Raw genomic sequence first — 18,347 nt, 5'->3', positions numbered from 1 at the left:
GGTGGAGGAGGAAGAGGAGATGAGGTGGAGGAGGACGAGCAGGAGGTGGAGGAGGAGTGGAAGTGGAGGAGGAGGAGATGGAGGAGGAGGAAGAGAAGGTGGAAGAGGAGGCAAAGGAGGGGATGGAGGAGCAGATGGAGGAGGAGAGAGGAGGAAATGGAAAAGGAGGAGGTGGTGGAGGAGGAGCAGATTTAGGAGAAGATAGAGAGGGAGGAGATGTAGGAGAAAGAGATGGAGGAGGAGAAGGAGGTAGAGGAGGAAGAGACAGAAGCGGAGGATGTGGTGGAGGAGCAGATGGAAGAGGAGGCCATGCTTCAGGTGAAACTTGCTACGTGCATATCCCGGTGTCCTCCCTCACGTGATACCAGTAGGCCAAGATCTCTGGAGTCTCTTCCATACCAGCATCCCTGGCGCCTGCACCTTGCTCTGGGCGGGCAGCTCACGGTGTTGCCTCAGCCTGCTTGCCTAGTGCCACGCACACAGTCCTGCTGCGTGCAGCAGATACCTAGTAAATGCGGGTGCAGATGCTGCTGCAGAGCCTGCTGCCCTCCAGCCTGGTGCCCCACCGAGACCCTGATGGGCTGATGCAGGGTGGGGGCACCCTGCACCCCAGGTCCCATGAGGGGCTTTAACCTTGCAGCACCCTCCAGCCTGGATGAGTGGTGGTCACCACAGGGCACTCCCATGTAGGCACAGGGGAGGAGACCCGCACCCCACCTCAGGGGAAGTCAGAGCCAGTCGACCTGCTTCTTGTGCAGCCCTGGGACGCATGGGCTGCAGCCCGCAGCCTGTCCTGGCCAGAAACCTCGGGGTGCCGTGTGGCTTGTCCCCGCTTCCTGCCAAGACACGTCCTGCATTTGTTCGCACGGGTCCAGGGGGTTCATGAGGTGATGCTGGGGGCGTGAGTGCCTCCCACCTGTCAGACCTGTGTGACACACGCAGTGAGCTCCACGGCTACGTGCTGGCCAGAGCCTCTGGTAGCAGCAGCCATCCACATACACACCTCTGCTCTCACCTCTGGAAGCCCCTACTCCTTTCTTTCTGCCTCAGGGAGCCACAGCCCCAGAGCAGGGGGGCCTGACACTTGAGGAAACTGAGGCTCAGCAGAGGGGAACTAGCACAAAGTGTGCAGCCATGGGCCATGGGGCCCAGGTGGGCTGTGGGCTGTGCCTCCTCCTCGAGGTGCCCTGGGGTTTTCCCCTGGGAGAAGCCCATCGGGCCCCGCATCGTGCACCAGAGCGCAAGGGCGCTGCCTAGCTCTGTGCTGTGTGGGCAGCGGCCCCTCTGCAGGGGATGCCCTGCTACCCAGACTGCAGCAGCCCTGCGGCAGGAGGGATGAGGGCCTGCAGCATTGGAAAGAGGCCACGTGGCCAGGGCTGGGGCAGAGGCACCCACCTATCCAGAGCCCCAGGCCTGGGCTGCGCCTGCCTGTCTGGGTGTCAGGGAAGGGGGTGGGGCCTCAGAGCCAGCTGCTCTCCGGGGGCGAAGGTGCCCACCTGGGCCACTCTTGCCCCTGGCCTCAGTTTCCTCACTTGGCTTGTCAATAGGCTCTGTGCAGCTCAGTCCCCATGGGGCAGATGCGGCCACCACTCAGGACGGGGCTTGGGCTTTGTGTCTGGGTGGGGCCAAGTGCAGTTGGCACCTGCCAGGTTCACCAGGCCACCTGCCCCAGCTGCGCAGCACGGCCGTGTTGACATTTGAGGTGGGGTGACATGGCCACGCTGTCAGCAGAGCCACCTTCCCACCACCTGCTCCCATGGCCTCAGCCTTCTCGGCCTCACCAGCCTCTTACCTGGACTGCCCTTCCTGGGACCCTGGTGTGTGTTCTCCAGTGTGGAGGATGCCTGTGACGTGGTCCGTGGACTCAGTCCTGTAGCTAGGCAGCTCTCGGGGGTCAGCCCTGAGCCCCAGCTTCTGTGGGGACAAGCAGGCAGAGTCTTTGGGTGAACTGGAGCCCACGCTTCTGTCCCCAGGAAACTCAACCCCTTCTAGTCCCCACTGGTCCCAGGCCTGGGCTTGCGCCGGGTCAGACGGGAGACCGCAGGGGCTCATGTGATGGGGCGGGCTTGCGACAGGCCGAGGGCGAGGCAGCCAGCTGTGTCACCGTGATAACGTGGCGGCCGCGCAGCTGCACCCTCTGCTTCCCTGGCAGGAACCATCTGGGCCTTACCCGCCACCTCCCCCACGGCCATTCCGGTCTTACTTTCCAACAACTTCCTTTCTCCTCCGGGTGGCCCTGGCTCCCCTACTCCCCGAGCCTGCAGGTGTTGGGAGCGTCTCCGTGACCCCAGGATGCCCATCCTGGCCAGGGCTCTCGGCCTCACACCTGGCTTCCTGGGCCTGGGGGTCCACACCCACCCCACTGTGCACCCCAGCTGCTCAACCCAGCTCTTTCCTGCACTTCCCCGTGGTCACTGGTGCAGTGAGCAGTGCCATTGGAGCAGGGCTGGGTGAGCCCCGGGCCCCTGCCGGGCCCTCCAACACTGTGGGCCCGAAGTTTTGTGCACAGAACCATCTGCCTGGCCATACTGGGCCAGGGCCCAGGTCTCTGTGGACAAGGCACCTGGGTCAGGAGCTGGTAGGGACCACGTGGACAGAGGGCAAGGTATGCCAGTGTTGGTGGGAAAAAGCCACTTCCTACGAGGCTGTGACAACTGTCAGAGGGTGAGAGGGACAGATGGCTGCACAGAAGGGCTGGGCAGTGCTGTCCGGGCCCCTGGGGACACTGTCCTCGCTGCAGGTCCTCAGCATTGGGTGGGCCCAGGGAGCAGGGGCCTGTTGTTTTGATTGGACAGTTTGCAAATCACTGGAGCCTGTGCAGTTGGTGTTTATCCGCAAGGCCCAGGTTTTCCCAGACTCCCGCCACAGTGTGGGTGTCTGTTGTGGTAGTGGACACGTGTGTCAAGGCAGCTGTGACTGAGATGTGTGCCTCCTGCTCACCAGGAGACTTCCTGGTCCTGCCCCCTGGCCCTGTGCCTTCCAGCCCCTGCTTGCTGCTGGGGTGGTGGTGGTGAGGCTCAGGGCCTGGCTATGGTTGGTATGGTCTCTACTGTCACCTTCTGACCTGCAGGGGTCTCCAAGTAGTATTGAGCCCAGGGCCAAGGCACAGGCTGGGGGCCGGGGGGGGGGGCAAGTGTTCCCCTGACCTGCGGCCCCCGGGGACACTTTCTCTTTTGCCTCAGCCCTAAGCCCCCTCACCTGTCCTCTTGTGGGACCCAGTGGCCAGGCGGGGAAGCCACCGACAGGCAGGACTGCCTGCACCTGGCTGCTCCCCTCCCTGCACACCGCCAGGCCGTTGGGGTTGTGGGAAGCAGACGTTGGCTGTGGCTTTCTGAGCCGGGCGGCTCAGGAGATAAGGAGCTAAGCGGAAGTGGCTGCAGGAGGCAAGAGAGACCACAGCCCCGGAGTCCACCTTGCCTGCTACCACCCCAGAGTCCCTCCCTCTTCCTCTTTTTCCTACCCACAAGTGCCCATGGGGCCACTTTAGGGTCCACAGGGGCCAGGAGAGCCCCTCTCACCCTCTAGGAACACCAGGCGAGATACTGTGTGGAGCCCTGCTGGATGGGCCCTTTAGGGAAGAGGGCAGAGGTCCTCTTCCTTTAGGAATTCCAGGCAGAGTCCCATGGGAATCTGCGGGTGGCAGAGGATGGAGTAGGGAACAGGGCCTGAGGGAGTTGGGAGGCTCTCGGGGGGGAGGGGGGTCGCGGTCTCCTAGCATAGAGTGCTCTTGTGTGCTGGGTGGGTAGACAGATGGACAGGGATGAATGTACAGATGGATAAGTGGGTGGGAAATGCATGAAGGAATGAAGGATGCATGAGTGAATTAAAGGCAGACGAATGTGTGAGATGGATGAATGATGAAGAGATACATTAATGGACAAATTAATGTATGGAGGATGCATGGGTGGGCAGATGGGTGAACAAATGAAAGATGGAGGGGTAAATAGAGGAATGGATGAATGAAAGGAGGAGGAATGGATGGAAAAATGGCTCAGTGAAGGATGGAAGGATGTGTGGACAGATGGATGAGTGAAGGGTGGGTGAGCAGATGGATGAGTGAAAGGTGGATGGACAGATGGATGAGTGAAGGATAGACAGACAGATGGATGAGTGAAAGGTGGATGGACAGATGGATGAGTGAAGGATAGACAGATGGATGAGTGAAGGGTGAGTGGGTAGATGGATGAGTGAAGGGTGGATGGACAGATGAATGAGTGAAGGATGAATGGACAGATGGATGAGTGAAGGGTGAGTGGGTAGATGGATGAGTGAAAGGTGGATGGACAGATGAATGAGTGAAGGGTGGGTGGGCAAAGGGATGAGTGAAGGGGGACAGATGGCCTGGCTGGTGCAAGCGTGTTTCTAGGCAAGCCCCACATCAGACCACTTCATAAAGGAAGGAGGCGCTGGGCTGACAGCTACACAGACGCAGCCTTGGGTTGTGTCCTGCCCCAGACAAGGAGTTGGTGGTGGTGAATGAGAAGTATGCCAGCCCTGGGCAGGAACAGCGGGCAGCTGGGCGCCAGCCCTGAGCCTGGTTCAGGAGGGCTGCGTATGCTCGTGTGAAGTGACTGTGTCCCTTACAGCCAATAGAGCAGGGCTATTTTCTGGGATCCCCAGCTGGGGCGCAGGCTGGACCTAACCCCTGAGAACTTTGCTGGAGCCTGGGTCTTAGCCTCTCTGGCTTGCAGACCTTTGGGCTCTGGAGGGCTCTATGGCCTCTTCCCCAAGTGACGCTTTCCTATTGCCTTTTTTGGGTTCAGGGGTAGAGCTTAGGGCCTCATACAAGCTGGACAAGTACTCTGCAGCAGATGGTGCCCTAGCAAGCCCTCTTAATTTCTTATTTTGTGACAGGGTCTCAGTAAATTGCCCAGGCTGGGCTTGAACTTGCAATCCCCCTCCTCTGCCTCCTGAGTAGCTGATATTGCAGATGTCCAAGTGTCAGACACCTCTCCTAGAACCGAGGATCCTTTCTAGATGCATGGATGTCAGCCATGGATCGGACCTGGGACGCCTGGTGTCCAGCAGTCTGAGCAATGGTTCTGTGGGTGCTGGGGTGCTGGATGCACAGACCCCACAGTGATCTGTGGTTAAGAAAGGAGGCTTAGACAGCTCTCCTGTTCCACCCCCTGTGGCTGCCCCTGCCCTACTGTCTTCTCTGCCCTGTTGGCACTGAGCAAAGGCTGCCACCGTCATTTTTTCTGGGTGCTCTTGGGTGGGCAAGGAGGCCTCGCTGGTCAGGGCCACAGTGGCAGTCTGGCCTGGTGCTACCAGGTGAGCCAGCAGAAGGTGGCGCCGTCAGCCCTAAGCCCCACTGCCATCTTGTTCTGCCCCCTGCCAGGGTGGAAGGCGGTGCAAGGAAGTCCTTCCAAAGCAGGGCCCAAGTCCACTTGCTGGGGGATCCCGCTGGCTGGGCCATCACCCTGGGCTTTCCAGCTCTCGCCGCATGTCCATGCGAAAGACCACATAGTTGTTGCTATGGGCTGGATGCCCCAGATCAGCTGGAGGGCAACACAAGGGGCCTCCCCGGTCTTGGCAGCAGCTGAGGCTGTGTATCCCAAGGCTGCTGGGCAGGGTCCCTCCAGCGTGGGGTGGGGCATGGGAGCTGAGGCAATGGTTCTGTGGGTGCTGGGGTGCTGGATGTACAGACCCTGTGGTGGTCTGTGGTTAAGAAAGGAGGCTGAGACGCCTGTCCTGTCCCACCCCTGTGGCTGCCCCTGCCCCACAGTCAGGAGCTGAGGCCTGGAAGGCAATACTTATCCCTGATGTCCCTGAGCTCTGCTGTGCTGTGTGGGGCTGGGTTGGGGTACGGCGGGGCCCCTGGCTTCTGCTCCTCTGTGGGACCCTGGAGGCATCCCCCTCCTGTGACCCAGATTGGGGGCCTGCAGGTAGGCCCCTCTGCCCAGCACTGCCCACCAGCTGGTGCTGGCAGGAAGCTCCCTAGTTTCTCTCTGACTCAGGGCTGGTGCTGAGGCACACACACCTGGCCTGACCCTGATTTCACTTCCTGTGGCTGGGGTGGGCTCTCTGGTGGGCACAGGATGGGACCCTGCTCCTCTGAGACCTTCTTCCCCCCACTCCTCACCCTGCCTGGCATCAAACAGGAAGAAGCTGGTGTGGCCACCACGTGGTCTAGAACCTTCTGGAATGTTGTGCTTGCTCAGCCCAGAGCCTGTCCCTCAGCAGCACTGACCCAAGCGGGACAGCAGTGTCCATTGCCCGAGCACCGGCCGGGGCCACTGCAGAGCTGCTCCATAGAGCCGCTCCTCTCCCCGAGGGCCAGGCGATAAGGAATCCAGAGCCACGGACCTACCCTGCCTCAAACCCTGCTCCTGCCACCAGCATCTTTACTGTCCCCTTAGGTCCTGGCATGACGATGGGTTAGGAAGCTGTCTTCGAGGTGGCCTTGGCCTTGTGCAGGAAGAGTGACAGCTTGCACCGATGTGAGAAGCACTGAGCTGCCGTCGCTCTGTGAGCACCGCCCTTTCAGGCGGCTTCTGCAGATGCCAGCGCGTCTGAGGGGCTCATGTGCCACACCTGGGCTGTCCAGCCCTGGGGCCCTGGACCTGGTGGGGGGATGCAGCCCAGCTGCCAGGCCCACTCTTCCCAAGCACTGGCCTAAGGTGCTGGGTGTACTGGCTGTCCCTGTGTCCCAAGGCCCTCCAACTTGAAGTCACAGGGACCCATAGATCCCCTTGTCCACAGCAGTGTGGTCTCTGAGAGCACCAGTCCTGCAGGGATCTGTCCCAGCTGACAGCCGGCGTTGGGGTCCCCACATGAGGAGCTCTATGGCTAAACTTGCCAATGCTCATGAGGGAGGAGGCGTCATGCACTGCATAGGCGAGGTGAGTGCAGGGTTCCTGGGGCCTCGACGAGAGACCAGGCTGGCTGGCTTGGGATTTTCTTCTATTCCCAGCTGCACTCTTGCGTATGAAGCCCCCTGTGCCCCACCCCTCTTTCTGAGGACACAGAGGTGGGTGAGGCTGAGGCAGGAGCCTCTCTACTAAGGCCAGGCTGAGCTTCGAGCAGTGCATGTGCCCATTCCTGTGGTCTGCGTGTGAACAAGTGTGTGCACAAGTGTGTAGCTTTCTGTTGCTTTGGGCTTGGTACATAGTGACAGCAGACACAGGGGCAGTGGAGTCACCACTGTCACCATTTGCAGGGAGAAAGCCAGTGGCGAGCAACTGCGTGGCCTCCTTTCTGCACCGTGGGCTGTTCTGTCAGGTCTGGGCCCACTTCCTGCAGCTGGGTGACCTGTGCCCCACCCTGGCCTGAGGGGATGGTGGGGACAGGGGCTGTCAGGCCAGGGTGGTCCAGAGGGGTGACAGCACCCCACACGCCCCTGGAGCTAGGCCTGTGCTGGGAAGCGGCAGCTGTGCCAAAGCCCCGGGGTAGCTGCTCAGAGTGCCCACAGCAGTACTCACAGGTCCAGCTCCTGGGTGGTGGGTTGGCCGCCAGGCTGGCTTGAGCAGAGATGGTGCCCAGGGACGCATGGTTGAATGTAAATATTTCCACTTCGAGAGCAGCTGGGAGGCGAGGCCTCAACACAGCCTCTCGCAGAAGCTGGAGCCTGGGCCAGATGGTGCCGTCTCCAAGCTGTGCACCCTGTGGCTGGAAGGAGGGTGCATGGCCAATGGAGAGCAGAGCGTGGCACCAAGCAGCCGTGTGGGGCCAGAGGGCTGATGCTCACCTGTGCCACATCCAGGTGGCCACTGTGGGGCCGTCCTTTTGGGGACAGAAGGGCTTGGGTCCTGGCTGCCTCCCCAGGACAGCCGGGAGCAGGCCTGGTACAGATCACGTGCTGGCTCCTGTGCTGGCTGCCAGGTCCTTCATGAAACCTGGTGCGCCTGCTGGCCTCCCATAGCCACGCAATTGGCATTCAGACCTGGAAGTCCCTGGATGCAGCTCAGCACTGGCTTCCAGCGAGGATGTGCTGGAGGTGGGTGGGAGAGGCACGGTACCCTCTACAGTCTTACTGGGCAGAGGTCGGAGCAGGGGATGAGGTGTGTGGTGTCAGTGACATCATGAACCCTGGCCCTGTTCACCCATATGCTCTGCCGTGCCCCACGCATGGCCTGCTTTGTCACTGGGCTCATTATTTCCTGGCTCCAAGAAGGCTGCTGTAGCTCCAGCAGTCACAGCCTCTGATCACTGTGTTGGAGGAAAAGGAAGCTAGGAAGAAAATCTTTCCTGGGAGCCTCTGGTCAGAGCCTCCCTTCCAGGTACTGGCTAAGCTGCGTGTGCCCATCTCCAATAGCTTCCTGTGACCCCTGCCCTTTGCGGGAGATGGAGGTGCTGTGTGCAGCAGGTGGACAGGCTGGGGCTGGGTGGACTACCCAGGAGAGGTGCGGCCTCTGGCAGTGGGGGACATGGGCTGATGCCGGGCTGGAGACCTGGCCCATGGCCCCCTGCAGTCCCCACGGCAGCAGGACTCAAAGCCCAGGGACATGTGGGGCATGAGGGAGGGGCTGCGCCTGACAAGGGCTGGCTCCCGTAGCTCCTGCAGCCAGCACCTCACATGTCCAAGTTTGGAGTGTGGGTGACACACAGGGTCCAGGGTGGGGCCAGACCAGGCTGGGGAACCCTCTTGTGTGCCCAAGTATCCCCACCCGCACTGACTGGCCCCCGCTGTGGCACTTCGGCTGTTTGATCTCAAGGACTTCAAGGTGGCTGGGGTGATACCAGGCAGGAGCTTCCTGCTGTGTGAGTTAGGGCAGGGCGGTTGCCATGGGCGTCGCCTCCTTTCGACATCCAGGGGCAAGGGGTCCTCCTGCCCCAACCCCCTCTGTCCTCTGTCCTCCCCTCCCTCCCCCTTTTCCCCCTGCCCCTCTCCCTCCTCCAGGGGTCCCGGGATGGAGCTCAGTCCCCCTTCACCTATCCAAGAGGAACTTTTCACACTGGGGGACCTGGCCACACCCCCTGCCCCCCAGGACATCTCCACATCGGGAGACATGCACCTTGTCCCCAATTCCAGCTGCTGCCCTGTTGGCCTTGGGTCCAGGGACGTGGGCTGGGCAGCAGCCCTGATGTCCAGATGGGCCAGGGTCAGTACAGCCCTAGGCACCACCGATGACACCACCAAGGACACCATTGGCACTGCTCTGAGCCCCCCAGACAGGCCAGCGGGGAACTGACTGCCCAAGTACAGGCTGCCCCTGGGCCAGGCCTGGTGGTGACACAGGCCCTTGGTGACATGGGTGATCACTCATCGGCTGTGCAGTCTGGCTTTCATGGGGACCAGCACACAGGGCCACCTTCCTGAGTATTTCTGAGGACAGCACTTGTCTGTCCCCACCACAGGAGAAAGCAGCAAAACCTAGCATTGGAACGCAGGGCTGAGAGCGGGAATCAGAGCCCGGAAATCAGAGCGGGGTTGCCAGAGGGGCAGGTGGAGTGAGGCCTCAAAGCGGGTGCCAGGCCAGGTAGGAAGGGACATGCAGAGGACCTGGGCTCAAAGCCAGTGTGCACAGGGTGAGGAATGCAGGGTGAGGGGCTGCCAGGGCAGGCTTGCTGGGTGCACATGTCCATGAGGACCTTCACTGGGCTGGAGGAGGAAGGCAGCAGGCTAGGGCTGACAGCATGGCAAGGGGCAATGGAGATGGGTACTGGGCACTGTGAGGGTCCACTTGGGGAGCAGCTGGATTCTGGGGTTGGGCAAGTGCGGTGGGAAAGTCTGCCCTGGGCAGCCCTGCGGCCCTCACAGAGAGTAGGGCATCTGCACTCCCAGGTCCCTAGAGTCAGCATTGCCTTGAGGTGGGCACTGGGTCCTGGACTGACCTGCACAGGGAGCCAGAGCCCCTGAGCCAGGCAAGCAACGGTATCCTGGAGAAGGGAGGGGTAGAACATGGGCTCAGGAGTGGGGCACATGCTGCCAGGAACCCCACATGGCCAAGCCAGCCTTCCATCTCCTTGTGCCCACTCACCTACACTCCAGCTTTGAGGCCTTGGTGCTAAACACAGGTGCTGCCCTGGAGCCACGGCAGATGGGCAGCTGTCCCCAACCTGCCTGCATGTGGCACACAGTGGGCTACCTGGCAGCCGGTTGGGCTGGCACTGGGTGGTCAGGGGTCTCAGGCAGAGGAGGCCAGGGTGGGTGATGAAGGATACACAGAGTCGGGCCCTGGGCTTCCCCACTTGGCTCCACTGCCCACACCAGGACCCACAGGGCACAGGTGACCCAGCCGGCCTTGCTGGTGCGAACCTGCAGGCAGCGACAGCTCCTTCTCTGCCCTCTGTGAACAGAGAGGTCCTCGTCCAGGTGAGGACAGCCACGGCCAGCAGGTCACCAGGAGGGAGTCCGTGTGGCTGGAAGCCCCTGGTCAGCAGCCACTGACCCCGTCTCCCCTCCACCCCACTGAGCAGGGTGCTGTGGCTCTTCCAGGGCCTTTCTGGTGCGTGTCCCACAGTTCTTTGGCTCTGGGCATCTCCAGTCTGACCTTGCCTCTCAAGGTCATGCTGCACCCACTTACAGAGGCTGCGACCTAATGGCAGGAGCAGCAGCCAGATCCTGCCAGGCCCACAGATCCCACAGCAGGAGCCAGAAGGGGCTCCCTGGCCAAGCTGCTTCTCCTGTGGGCTCTACTCCTACCTTGCCAGGCCCAGGTCCCCATCCGCTCCTCTCCCCCAGCAGCTGAGACCCCCTCAGCCCCGCCTCTGGGCTCCATCTGCCCCAAGATCTGTGTGTCCTCCTCCTCCTGCTGCCTGAATCCCTCCCAGGCCCAAGGTTCTTGCGTGGCAGCCTCGTCCCCTTGGGGCAAGGCACCTGCCTGGGACTACCTGACTCCAAGCTGGTGGAGGGCATGCTGTGAGTAAGAAAAGGGCTCAGTGTCCCCAGAAAGAGGGAGCAGGGTCCTTTCTGGTGCATCTTTTCTTAAGGACAAAAATCCCGCCAGTGCTCTGCTGGCTTCTGGCCCTTCCTGTTCCTGGGGGTGGGGGCAAGGCGGCTGCAGACCACCATATCAGGTCTCAGGGGAGTCACTACGGTTGTTTGCACATGTGTCCAGTGAGCGGGGCAACTGAGACCCTCAGGAAGAGGAGGGCCGGGAGCACTGCTGCACTGGGGCTTCTCCGTGCTGGGCAGAAGCCTCGCTAGCCCAGGCACTCAGGGCTGCACATGTGTGGGGCCTGGAGGCTGCAGTATCTGTGAGCCGGGCTGGCTCCAGGGCTGCTGGGTTGAAGGACCATGTCCAGGGCCCGAAAGAGCAGCTTGACAGCGAGATGTCAGCCACACTCCCTGCTGCGCCCTCCTGAGGCCCAGGTGTCCCTAGTTGCCCCCTCACTTCTGTCGGTCCTGCCCTTCTCCTCCATGGGCTTGGATTGAGGATGCGCCCTAATCCAGGTGTTCTCCCCCCCATACCATCACTCCATTTCTGTTGCGAAGAGCTTTTTAAAACCTAAGGCCACATTGCCCAGTTTTGGGGTTTGAGTGTGGACAGATCTTTTGGGGGACCCTTACCACTCTCCCATGGGCACTGATTACCCTAGACTAGGGGGACAGCAGCGGGTAGACCTCTCCCGCGCTGGGCCCTGATGACAGGATGTCACGCGGCACAGGCACTCAGGTGCCTCCATTCCTGTCCCGCAGAGACCAGGACTGCTGCTCGCCAGCTCCACCATCACACGCAGTCCCAGAAGGCCGCTGTTGCGCATCCCTCTTTGCTGTCACAGTGACAGCCGGGAGCAAGCAGCAGCAGCGATAACTCCTGGAACCTTGGTTTCCTCTGCTGTCGTGGGAAGATAAGCACCCCTCCCTGAAATCGGCGGCAGTGGAGGCAGCCAAGGCTTGGAGCCACACTGTGCCCTGGGCCCTCGGGGGGCAGCCACGTCCCCTGGTACTCAGGGTCCAGCGCCAGCACTGGCATCAGGGGCTCACTCTGCGGGGAGCCAGGCAGGTGTGGGTGAGGAGGGGGTGCAGGCAGGGAACTTGGGGACCCTCCCCTCCTGCTTGGCCCAGGCCAGGGGCAGAGAGACGCGAGCAACCCCAAGCCTGCCTTGCTGCAAAGAAAATGCTCTCTGAAAGGCCTTCGATGAAGCAAATAAAAGAGATAAAAATGGAAATATCAAGGCAGCAACTTCTCTCCTGATTACAAAGCAGGCAGCGGTGTGGGGGCTGCAGCTGCAGGCTTGGTGCTGATAAGAGCGCAGCCTGTGCGGGCGAGATAAAGCCGCGTCCTCAATCCCGCGCCATCCATATTCATGCCTGACCCGGGCTCTGCAGATAGAGTAAGTACAGACGGCGCCGCTATTACGGGACCTCATTAATCCGCTTGCAGGCATCGCACGCCTGCCGCAGAGGAGGTGGCGTCTCCAAGCTCGTGTCAGTACGGGCTCCCCATGCATCCCCCAGCGCCTGGCCCAAACCAGCCTCAACCCTCACCTGGGTGAGGACACAGGTGGAGGGCACAGGTGAGGGCCTCCAAACACCTGTGGCTGACTCACAGGTCACACCTGGAGGCTGAGGTGGGCTGGCCCCAGCTGCAGAGTCCCAAGTGTGGGCACAAGGCCGTCCCTGGGGTGTAGCCACAAGACAGACCTGGCCCTTGGGGCTGTGGTGCTGGGTCCTGGCAGAGCCCTGCCCTCCTTGAGCTACTACCTGATGAGCCCCAGGGAGCTGTCCATGCCACTCCTCTGCCCAGGCTGCCTGGGGATGGCCTGGCTGTCCCTCCTCTCCCCAAGTTCTGCACCTGATGCCAACTCCTCAGAGAGGCCTGCCCCCTTCCCTGGATACTTCCTCCCCAGAGTGGCACAGTACCTGGGCACTCATTGGGAGGGGCACAGCTGGTGGCATGGACTCAGGAGCTGGGGGGGGGAGGGGTGGGAAGGCGGACACAGCTGCGGGGACGTGGGGCAGCAGGGGTGAGGTGGCCAGAGGTCAGGCTCAGGCCAGGGACAACTGGAGTGGTGTTGCTGTCACCTGTGTACACGCAACCCAGGCCAGCCTTCCACGTGTGGCCTTTGCACTTCCTGCATATAATGCTCACTGATACCTTCTAAATATTGGTTTTAACCTACAAAGTTAATCTCACGACCCAGGTTTGAAAGCCCTGCCCAGGACAGCAACGGAGGCTGGAGGGAAGCACCAGCACCCCAACTCTGTAGATCAGCAGTGTCTCTGGGCCTCCCTGCACAGTGGCAGGATGCCAGGGGACCTCTCCGGCCACACCTGGGGTAGCTCAGGGACTCTCAGCAGAGTCGAGCTGGACTCCACCCCCAGAGGGTCTGTGCCCTGTGGCTGTGACCTGGGGAAACTGAGGCAAACAGCCTGAATGGCCCAGCTCAGTTGGGACCTCCTAGTGGACACAGCCAGGGCAGGCACCGGTTCCACTGACCAGGTGGGCTGGGTTTGGGGAATCCCCTTAGGCGTGGGCAGACACAGTAGGCGTTAAGTGGGTCTGAGCTCAAGGGCGGCAGGTGTGCTGGGCCCCCTCAGGGCTTCCTGCTCCCCCAGTGCCTGCCCCACAGGGCACTAACCAGCATGTTTAAAGGAAAAGGGGCAGAGCATGAGGAGAAAGTGTGTGCGGCTCCTATAAGGGGCAGCAAGAGCCCCACAGCAGGGTGCAGCCACCAGGGACCATCAGAATGAACAAGTGGCCCGCAGGAAGTGGCACTCAGTTCCCTTTACTCCCCCCACTTTCTGGTCAGAGGCTGACACTGTGCCCAGGACTGAGCAGGCCACTCCACGCGTGATGGATGGGGGTGGGGAGGGGGACACACTGGCTTCCAGAGATGGACATAGCCGCCAGCTGAGCCTTGCAGGGAAGACACAGGACACAGGGTCAGTGTGGCCAGGTTGGGGTCCCAGCCACTATGGGGGTTGGGGGTGACACGTGTGGTCCCCTCTGTGCTGTGCCCCAGGGAGCCTGCCAGGACAAGCAGAACTGAGGGGTCCCCTGTGAGAGCACAAGACATCCAAGGGGCCTGGGGCGGCTCCCTGCGGTGTGTGGATGGCTGCAGGGTGCCTGGCTGGGAGGGGTGGGCTGAAAGGGAGCCCTCACAGGGGCACAGTGACCCCACCCTGCTACCTGCTGCTCCCTGCCCCCATTCCAATAAAGCCCAAGTCCTCAAAGGTGGCTATGCCCTGTCTGCCATACCAGCTGCCCACCCTTTGCCCTGCCCTGTGGCAGAGCTGGCAGGCTCTTGGAGGGGCACGGTGCCACTGGGCCCGTCTTGTTCGGAAGATAGCGTTCACATGAAACTGCTGAAACGGGCCTCTGTTGGCTACCCGGGGCTGACGCATGCTGGCACGGCAGACGCAGCCCTGCTTTCTCCTTGCCTTTTCTGGCACTGTGGGCCCAGTGCTGGGTCTGTCCCCAGCCCTCCTGTGACCACAGATCTAGACTCCTCCTCTCCTGCCCTCCCACGTGCACCCAGAGACAGAGCGGGTGATCACTGACAAGAATTCCCTGGGGTTCCCCGTGGGCTCTGCAGCCTGCCTGTGACCCTCACGTGCTGTGTGACAGCTAGCAGGACTGTCCGGAGTGACCGGAAGCCCTGCTGGACGCCAGATGCATGCTAGCGACGTGGGTCCCCCAAAGTGCCGTGGCAGGAAGGTTCTGTGTGCAAGGAGAGCTGGGTCTGTTAGGGGCATCAGCCACATGCTCAGTGCTGGAAGAGGTGCAGGGCCAGCAGCGGGCCCTTGGTGGGAAACCAAGCCCAGAAAGGCTCTGAAGCAGCTCAACTGCAGGGCTGAGGCTGGCATTGCCTTTTGGCCCGACTTGAGTTCTTTCCAAGGTGTTCTGTGGATTCCAAGCGTGTTGGATCAGGGCAGAGTCCTTGGCACATTCGGTGGCCCTTACGGTAGCCCAGCCATGGTGTGTGTGGCTGCTACCCACGGGACTAGAGAGAAGCCTGCAGACAGGAGGGCAGGTCCTATGACCACCACACCTGGCTGGCTTCCGTCATGGGCTCTCCCCAGATGCACCCCAAGGCTCAGCCTTCCCAGGAGCACTTGTGGCAGTGACGCCCAGAAATGATCCTGGAGGGCACTAACCCAGAGGCCACCCAGAAGAAGGGACTTGCCCAGAATCCCCCATTGGCCCCACCCACTGGACCCTGGAACTGGGGATACCCTTTAGGGAGAGGAGAGCGTAGCTGCAGCTCCCCCTCACTTCTGGGTCCTGGAAGTCAGGTGCCTGGGACTGGCCTGTCCAGGGGGTCTGGTATGTCAAGGGGAGGGTTACTAAGCAGGGGAGTCACCTCTGCTCGTTCTCATGGGTGTTCTCCTGGACACTTACCATTCATTTACCCTGCCCGCCCATCGACCCATTATCCACCTGCCCATCCACACACCAATTTACCCATCTATCTGACACATGCTCACCAGTTCACAGGTTCTCGCTGTGTGTGCAGATGCTGGGGCACTGGGCAGGCCGCGGGCAGCATAGCATGGACAGTACCCACACCTCCCCTCCAGCTGTGCTCTGAGGTGAAGCCACCCTCCCACCCTCGGGCCCGCTGTGCACACTGGTGCCTACCTGTTCTCTGGACCTCCTACCCGGGGTTCAGGGGCTGCGGTCAGTGTGCAGGCAGCACACGGAGGAGGGAATCAACAGCCCAGGCGGAGGGCCCCTGGAGGGCATGGGCTGCAGGGCAAGGCTCTGGAGACCCAGATGGCCTGGGAGGAGGCGCTCGTTAGGCCTGGGAGCGGGGGGGTGAGGCAGGTGGGCGGGACCTGCGTGGCAGGGGTCAGGAGCTGAGGGTCAAGCTGCCCTTGCAGCCTGACCGTCCGGGTCTTGGCTGGTCGCACTTGTGTAGATAGACTGAGGACCTGCTGCAGGAGGGGCTGGCGCCGTGTGTCCATGCACTCCCTGGGAGAGACATCAACCACTCCTGTGCCCTGCAGTAGCCATGTTCCTTGCACTCAGATGCTGGGCTGTTCTGCCTGGAGGGTGGCTCTGGGTGGCCACTCTTCTTGGCATGCTTGGCTCCATGAGGGCTAAGGTGGGGAACAAGCAGCCTCCTGAGTGAGGACACTTAACTCCCACCATGCTGAAAGCCAGCTGGGGTCTGGGCTCGGAGATGCCATGTATGGGTGCAGTAGCACCTGTGCCCTTCGTCTGTGGGTATTCTGGCATCAGGCCTGGGCAGCAGAGGATGCACGGGCTTGGAAGGCAGCCAGGCAGGGGGCTGGGCTGGGCATTTCCTGCTGTCCAGGTGGGTGGGGGCTGGACTCCATCAGGTGTGGGTCTGGGCTGTGGGTGCTTTGCAGACTCCACTGTGCTCCTCTGGACTCGGTGAGGGCCACGCTGGATTTCAGTCCCCGCCCCCTTTCCCAGGCCATAGTCAGTTCTCCACCCAAAGAGTGCAGGGGAGGAGAGAAGACAACAGAAGCCCTGCAGTGGCATTGTGCCAGCTGGTACCTACCAAGCTGGATGGGCTAGTGAGACATCCGCAGCCTGCGACCTGGGGCAGTGCGAGGCCATGCCACCCAGGAGGGGCCTGCGGGTCACTCTCTGCCCGTTCTTGTGAAGCACCAGTGAGGCTGAGTCATTGCAGGCATCTGGGGACAGGGAAGGGAACTGGGCTGGGGGCCCAGAGGAGCCAGCAACAGGGCTGAAGCCATAGCCCTCGGGTCACGTTTCTCATGGACAGCCACAGGGTGAGCCGCCAGGCAGACAGCTCTGCAAGGTCATCTGCTCCCTGTCATGAGCAGCATCTTGCCCTAGGGGACAGACGCACCCTCTCGGGTGACCCTAGGAGCACCACTTTTTAGGGTGTAGCCCACGGAGGCCTAGAGCTTTTTTCCCCACTTTTTGTTAAAATACATTTCACTGTTAAATGGGAAATGAAGGACGGTGCGCGAGATCACCAGGATCAAACAGAACCCAGCAACATGTCCTCTGCCTGGCTCCCAGCATGCCCAGACATGGCCAGGCATGAGAAACACCAGTGCAAGGAGTGAGCACGTGGCCAAGCGTGGCTCTCGGGTTTGCAAGTGTGCGCTGGTGTCTGAGGCTCTGGGCCCACCTAAGAGGGTGTTTGTCATGAGGAATTTTTCCTTTCCGTGCTGGGGATTGAGCCCAGGGCCTTCTGGCTGAGCCCCAGCTCCAGCTCTTGTTAAAATTTTTCACTTGGAGCCAGGGTCTTGCTAAGCTGCCTAGACTAAACCTGAACTCTCCACCCTCCTGCCTCAGCCTCCCACAGAGCTGGGATGACAGCATGCAACGTGGTGCTGGCCAGGAGGTTTTCATTTCAGGTAATAGCCACATGTGGCACCAGCTGCTTCACTCCGGACTCGTGACAACTGCGTGCTGCCTGCATCTCACCCACCACTCTGCTGTCTGATGCGGAGAGCCTTGGAGCTGTTTCCAGGCTGCTGCAGACGAACCTGGGGTTGAGCCCCACACATGTGGCCAGGGCTGAACTCCTGGGGTCAAACCAACAGAAGCAGGCATGCAGTGGGGACCAGCACGCGGCCCTGTCCATGTGGGAGCCTGGGGAGGAGGGCGCGTGACCAGGTTGGGCACTGGTGACCATGGTGATTCCTGAGGTTTGCTCTGGAGACCTTCCTGCCCCTCTGCTGCAGAGCTGAGCTAAAACCCATCTCTCCCCCTACTGCTGGCCTCTGCTGTCTCTGAGAGCCACAGGTGGGTGAGGTGAAGGCTACATCCTGCTGCTCTTCTGGTGACAATGGAATGGAATTCCAGTGGCCCACCACACCCTCAGACCCCAGTGCCAGCCTGCATGCTGAGGGGCTCAAGAGACAGCGCTACCCTCCTGCACCCGGGAGGGTGAGGCCTAGCTGGTTCACGGCATTATCTTTCCTGAAGAATCAACAGGGTGCCGTGGCAGTGTGGGCTAGGGACAGGACAGTCCCAGGAGGTCGCCACTCAGTGGGCTCATGTGGCGGGTGTGGCAGCTCTTGCTCAGAGCCCTGGTCCCAACTGCAGGGCCCTGTGCAGCAAGGAGCCACTTGTGGGCACCAAGCTCTCCACTGGTGGCCAGTGGTTGGAACTCTGGATTTTCTTTCCAAGCAGTGAATAACAAGGAATGGCAGGAGAGAGCTCACCAGGTAGGCGGGAGGCTGGGCAGTGTCAGGTGCTGAGTGCCACACCTGGAGGTGCTCAGGTTCTGCCTCAGAGAAACAGGGGCACAGGCTAGACCCACTGAGCCGGCATACACCGGTGCCTACCTGTCACCTAGGCAGATGGGGGGACAGAGGCAAGCTGGCCATCATGGAACTCACTAGTGTCAGAGGGCTGCCAGCCCCATCCCTAGATGTTGGCTGGCTGCTCAGCTTCTGGAGGTGCCGGTGGGACTGGGTATGAGTCTGCCCTCATGGGGCCAGGACACCATGCTGAGTTCACTGCTCAGCGGAGAGCAGGGCCTGCAGACCCTCCTCCTGCTGT

General features: G+C 61.2%; 1 protein-coding gene across 1 annotated transcript in view; it reads right to left on the bottom strand.

Annotated features, from left to right (window-relative positions):
- Window positions 1-1,926, bottom strand: part of Cbfa2t3 (CBFA2/RUNX1 translocation partner 3) — a 49,999-nt gene extending 48,073 nt beyond the window's left edge. Inside the window, exon 1 of the mRNA XM_023705253.1 lies at window positions 1,793-1,926. The gene's annotated coding sequence lies outside the window, so the exon portion shown is untranslated. The remainder of the gene's footprint in view (window positions 1-1,792) is intronic.
- Between the last annotated feature and the right edge of the window lie 16,421 nt (window positions 1,927-18,347).

This window comes from Octodon degus, unplaced genomic scaffold, assembly GCF_000260255.1.
Source record: "Octodon degus isolate 3935 unplaced genomic scaffold, OctDeg1.0 scaffold00215, whole genome shotgun sequence".
Taxonomy (NCBI): Eukaryota; Metazoa; Chordata; class Mammalia; order Rodentia; family Octodontidae; genus Octodon; species Octodon degus.
The sequence above is the reverse complement of the archived record's forward strand: the minus strand, read 5'-3'. Positions and strand labels throughout refer to the sequence as shown.